A 6254-nucleotide genomic window follows, 5' to 3' on the forward strand; every position below is an offset into this window, starting at 1 on the left:
GCGGAGCATGCTGCCGTGGGCACTGACCCCTGCACCTTCATCAAAGTGCAGACACAAGGCCCAATCTGGAGGGCCAGTCCATCTCCTTCAATAACCAATGTCACCTGTAACTTTAAGAGGCACACATATGAATAAAACTTTGTGATGGAAGTCCTCCTCTCTCAAGTTCACTTAAGCTAAACAACAGAAGTTGCCCTGACTTGATTGAGAGTTTTGCTATGTAAGTGTACATTGCTCACATCTGAACAGCAGATTTCTGTATTCCCACTGCACCTTCAACTGAGGCATGCTTTTGCTACAGCACCTTCTACACCATGTTCTCTTTTTAAATTATTAGTGTCACATACTAGATGCCACCACAATTATCCTGGTTATAACCCAGTAACCTTTCACTTACATACTAACTTAAATGCTAAATTCAAAGTCCATTTACTAGGTTGTTTGCCATGGCACATTGTCAGGAAAATATATACTGTAATTTTACACTCATTTAAGCTGAGGCACAACTAAATAATTCATCAAGAACAACTATTGCTCATTGTACCACACCTCCTCAAATGCTTCCCTATTTATCATGATTTGTGAATTCTTCATCCTTCTTAAAGCATCAAATTCCATAAGTATGTCAAAAGCTCCATTAAAATGAAAGCAAGTCAAGGACAGAGCTTGAGGACAGAATAACTCACCAATAATTGTTCTGAAGAATTTTACCTATTTGCACAACTATTTGTATTTGAAAACACCTTCAGAAGAGCTAAACAAATTAGGTGAGTGATCACAGTACCTGATGATAATGATATTGAAAGTACCACTTAAAAAATGGAAAGGGCTGTTTATGTTATCCTTATTAGCACTCTCCCAGTCCCAGCCAGTGCAACACCAAGAGAAACCAGCACCTTGGGAAATAAGCAGGGAAGTACGCATGCGTAGCACATCACCTTGAACTCTAACATTGGGTCTGCCACTACCAACACAGTACCAGAACTCCACAGCTCCTGACTCCAACTTGGAACCCAAGCACTGGGCCTGTAGCAATGCTGCAGCTGCAAGAGGAAAATCAAAGCCCCTGTATGATGATGATGTCTTTAGCTAGTCTCACCACCAATTGAAGAGAGCAGCCTTGGAATCAGAGCAACCCAAGGGGCAGGCAGGAATCAATGCTCTTGTAATGTTAGCCTCAACCACATCCCAGGAAAACACCAGCCCAGCAGACTTAGCAGTCACAGGATTCTAGCATGGCAGTGCATCAGCCATGACACCCCTGAGATTAGGGTGCCTCTAGAACTGGGGTGGCTGCAATAATCATGGTCTTAAGGATCAATCCAGATGATCCAGCCATATGCTCTTACCAGGCATACGGTTTAAAGGGAGTTCCCAGACATAGCCAGGTTGCAGACATTGGAATAATTACCTACTCCTCAATGTGAAGACACTGGAACACAAATACAAAAAACCAAGAACTATTAGGGAAATATGACATCACCAAAAGGAAAAATAAAATATCAATGACAAACCCTTAAGAAATGTAGTTCAAGAACAGACTTTAGTATTTGCAATCCTACTTAGAGTACCCACATTTCATATTAAAGTGTTTGCTTTGAACGCTTCTGATTTAGGGCCAAGCACTATAGACTAGTGGCTAAAGTTCTCACCTTGCACGGGCCAGGATGCTATATGAGCACTAACTCTAATTCCAGAGGCCTCAGTTCCCATCCAACTCCCGGCTTGTGGCCTGGGAAAGCAGTCGAGGATGGCCCAAAGCTTGGGACCCTGCACCCGCATGGGAGACCCAGAAAAGGCTCCTAGCTCCTGGCTTCATTTCTAGCTTAGCACTGGCCATTGTGGCCACCTGGGGAGTAAATCAGTGGACAGAAGATCTTTCCCTCTGTCTCTCCTCCTCTCTGTATATCCAACTTTCCAATGAAAATAAAAATAAAATTTTTAAAACAAGAGTGAACTCATCTGGTTCAAATCCAGCTTCCTGCTAATGTGCATGGTCACAGGCAATAAGTGATGCATCAAGTACATGGGTCCTTTCCACATATGTGAAAGACTAGGAGTGAGCTCTGGGCTCCTGATTTTGGCCCAAAACTGACTATTGAAACCATGTGGGAAGTGAAGCAGTAAATGGAAGATCTCAATTTATAACCCACCTATATATTTCTATCTTTCTCTCTGCCCTCCAAATAAACTGAAAATAAGTAAAAAAAAAAATGATTTCAAAGAAATGCACAAATGACAAATATTGCAAAATAATTATTTTAAGAAAACGCAATGAACTTCAAGAAAATATCCAAAAGCAATTCAAAAGAAATGAAGAAACAAATACAGTAAGTGCTAAGAATAAGAAATGTAATGGAAATTGAAATAACTGTAATCATTCAGATATACGGAGTTAAAAATATAGAAAATGAAATTAAAAACATAGGAGATATCACCAAAACTAGCTTTATTATACAGGAGAATCTGTGGGTTTGAGTATTGGTTATTTGAAAATGTGCAATCAAGGGAGGAAAAAGAATTAAAAAGATTTTTAAAACACAAGTTCTGGTATTCAGAAAGAGCAAGACGGTGGAACAGGTTGAGGACACATTAAAACAGAGGAAGATTAGCAGAAGAGAAGCAGAGAGGGTACTATCCTAGGAAATAGGAGTGGGCAAGCTGATGGCAGGGGCACACTGGAGACTCAGAACTGGAACTCACTAGAGCATGTTTAAATTGGAAATAAAGAAATCAAATTATCCTTGCTTACAGGTGTGAAGAAGCTACACATTCGAGAACCAAAAGACTCAATTAAGAAGATTATTGGAACTCATAAGAGAGCTTGGCAAGGTATCATGATACAAAATCAATGAACATAAATTGATTATTCTATATACACAAACCCATGGCTAGGGCAGAACTTGTAAGTACAGTGTCTTTCAAAGAGCAGACAAGGACTGTAAATATCTTGAACTAAACCTAACCAAAGATGTGAAAGACCTCTAGGTTAAAAATAATGGCACATTGAAAAAGGAAATAGAAGACAACATTAAAGGGTGGGGAAATCATCATGATTGGCAGAGTCAACACCACCAAAATGACCATATTTCCGAAAGTAATATACAGATTCTTTGTGATCCCAATCAAAGCACTAACAACATTTCTCTCAGAAATAGAAAGATGATACCAAAGCTCATCTGGAAAAATAAGAGACCACAAATAGCCAAAGCTATCCTAAAGAATAGAACCAAGCTGGAGGAATCTCAATTTCAGACCTCAAGGCATACTACAGCGTCATGATCATCAAAACAGTCCGGTTCTGGCACAGAAACAGAAAAGATCAACAGAGCAGAGTAGAAGCAGCAGAAGTAAGCTCACACATGTACGGCCAACCAGTCTTTGACACAAAAACTGAGAGCAATCCAGGAAAAAGGTTGATCTCTTCAACAAAGGTTGATCTCTTCCATTGAGCCAATTGCATAGCAGCTGGCAGAAGTAAGAAACAAGATCTCCAGTTGTCGCCTTATACAAAACTCAGCTCTAAATAGATCAAGGACCTAAAACTGCACTCAGAAACCATCAAGCCATTGAAAGAAACATAGGAAGCACTTCACAAATACAGGTGTAGTCAAAAACTTAGGAATTCAAGACAAAAAAGATACACTGGAAACAAACTTTACCAGACTGAATTAAGAAAGAAAAGGAAAATCTAACAGGACAATAGCAAGCAAGGACATGGAATCAGTTACAAAATGTTTCCCGTCACAAAACAACCTGGAGTGCAAAGATCTCACTGGTAAAGTCTAGCAAATCATTTGCTACCAATTCTCAAATTCTTCTCATTTGACAAGGTCTTCATTACCGTTATCCTGAAACCTGACGAGAACCAACAACAAAACAACATACATCCATGCATGCATACACACATCTGCAGACTTCATCAACATGGATACAAAGATCATTCTTAAGAATTACTATTTTACACAAGAAAGCCATGATGACTCAGCAGATGCAACTCAGTAAATCTGAAGCATCAACTAAAAGAATAAATGACAAAGAAAAGAGAACATTTCCATAGATGAGGAAAGGGCATTTGAAAATGTTTCACATCTTATTGTAATAGAAACTCACAACAAATTAGGCATAGAGGAAACATATCATGATACAGCGAAGGTCGGAGGTAACACATCCGTAACTAACAGAGTGAACAGGGGAAACGGGCAAATTTTTCTTCTAAAATCTGCAATCAAGCTAGAGTGTCCATTCCTACCACTTCTATTTAACATGGTACTGAAAGTCTTAGCACAGCAATTAAGCAAGAAGAAGCAAAGGACATTCACACTGAAAAGGAGGAAGTGGGGCAGTGTGGTGGCACAGCAGTTAAGCCACTGCTTGTAACGCCAGCTGGAGACCTGGCTGAGCTGCTTCTAATCCCATTCCTTCCTAACTCACCTGTGGGACACTCAATGGGAAGATGGTAAGATATGCAATGCCAGCTCAATGCAAGCATAACTGGGAGATCTGCTGTACAACCCAGTGATAGAATTCATGATGCTACATTCCATGTTTGAAAAGAGTTTCGAGATGAACGTGAACAAGTTGTAACTAGGTGAAATCACTCATTTGTTCATTAACTAGACGTAACCATTCCACCATGTTTACTACTTCAAGACATCATGCTATACATGATAAACACAAACAGGGTTATCCATCAATTTAAAAAAAAAACTCCTTGCTCAAGTTTGCCACTGAGGCATCGCCAGACATCAGGCTGAGTTCTGGACGGCCCGGGGGTGTTTCACCATCCTCTGTAAAACAGTACTGATGCATCTGCCTCGCCAGGGAGCTGCAAGAACTGAGTGAGTGTTTGCAAAATGCTTTGTGATTCATACATAAAAGGCTCTATTAAAAAAAAAAAAAGCAAGCTGTCACTGAACATTCCAGTTTTCGTTGCAATTATTTTAAAGTAAGAACGGACTAATACAAAAACAGTGTTACGTTGCTGAGAATCTGAAAACCTAAGGTGAGCCGTTGCTGACTCACATTGTTTTCTGAACACTAGGAATGTCTTTCACCAATAAGTGCAGAAAGAGGCAAATAAATAAATAAATGACAAGAAAGTGAGACACACAAAATATTTGGCTCAGGAATCAGGCAATAAGACAGTTTTTACTTTCAAATTATTCGCTGGAGTGCAGCCCAAGAGAACTATAAAAAGAAGAATGTTTCTAGTCTTCACCCACCAGCATCTGTTGTAGCTTTAATACTTCCTAGAGATGGAGCAAAGATTGTCTTGCCTTAAAGGCACGCAATTTAAGGGTTAATGCTATTAGATTTGCCCTTCAACTGGAGAACATTTAAAGCAGGAATATCCAATTTATACAAAGCGGTAGCAAGACATCTGTGTTGTACTTCAGATTGCCTACAAACATCTTAAGAAGGCTCTGGGGAAAGACATTATTCACAGCTTATAAAGTTGTAACATTGACACCAACTAATAATTCCATTTAGCTAAGTTGTACTTATTTTCACCTTTAAATCGTAACCGCCCAGGGAAGGAGTAAATTTTTTTCCCAATTATCATTTCATGGATTTCCTTATTAAAAAGCCTCCAGGGTATACTTGGAACTTTAAAATATCATAATAATAATTAAAATGATTAACATCCACCCTCTTCCAATTAAGAGAGTGCTGTAACTGCAAAATCCAATGGTGAATGATAATGTCTTAGCCGAAAGACTGAGACTAACAATTAGCAGAAAGTCATGAGAAACATTAAAAATAAAAAGCCCAGGATCTCCAATAGACTCATTGACCAAAGGACTTGGGGAAAGTTTCCAAAACTTCCAGTTTTCTGGTAGCAGTGCCGAATTGTCATTACAGAAAATCCAACCCCAATTACCAGATAATGCGTGTAATTTCACTGATGCAAGCAAAGCCATTGGCTATCTAAATTATTATAGTTTACTTGGAAGATTGCAGATGAAAAAGAAAGCTCTACCTCTTACCTAGCCATGACCATAGGCAAAGCACTATCACACAGAGTTTGTGCCCTGGCTGCTCCACCTACCATGAACATATTCCGACCTTCTCTTTTAAGAAAAGGCTTTCTTTAATTTCATTAAAATGATGGTACATTTCTATCCATTTATAGCAACTTGGTGCATGCAATTAATGAAATACAAATCCCAAATGACTGGGAATATTTAACTGTGGCAGTTTCATATGCTTAAGTCATGAATATGCCTGAATATGCCTCAAAATCTGCATGA

The sequence above is a fragment of the Ochotona curzoniae genome, unplaced genomic scaffold (assembly GCF_017591425.1).
Source record: "Ochotona curzoniae isolate NIBS_2020 unplaced genomic scaffold, NIBS_Ocur_1.0 contig_3498, whole genome shotgun sequence".
In the NCBI taxonomy this organism is placed as follows: Eukaryota; Metazoa; Chordata; class Mammalia; order Lagomorpha; family Ochotonidae; genus Ochotona; species Ochotona curzoniae.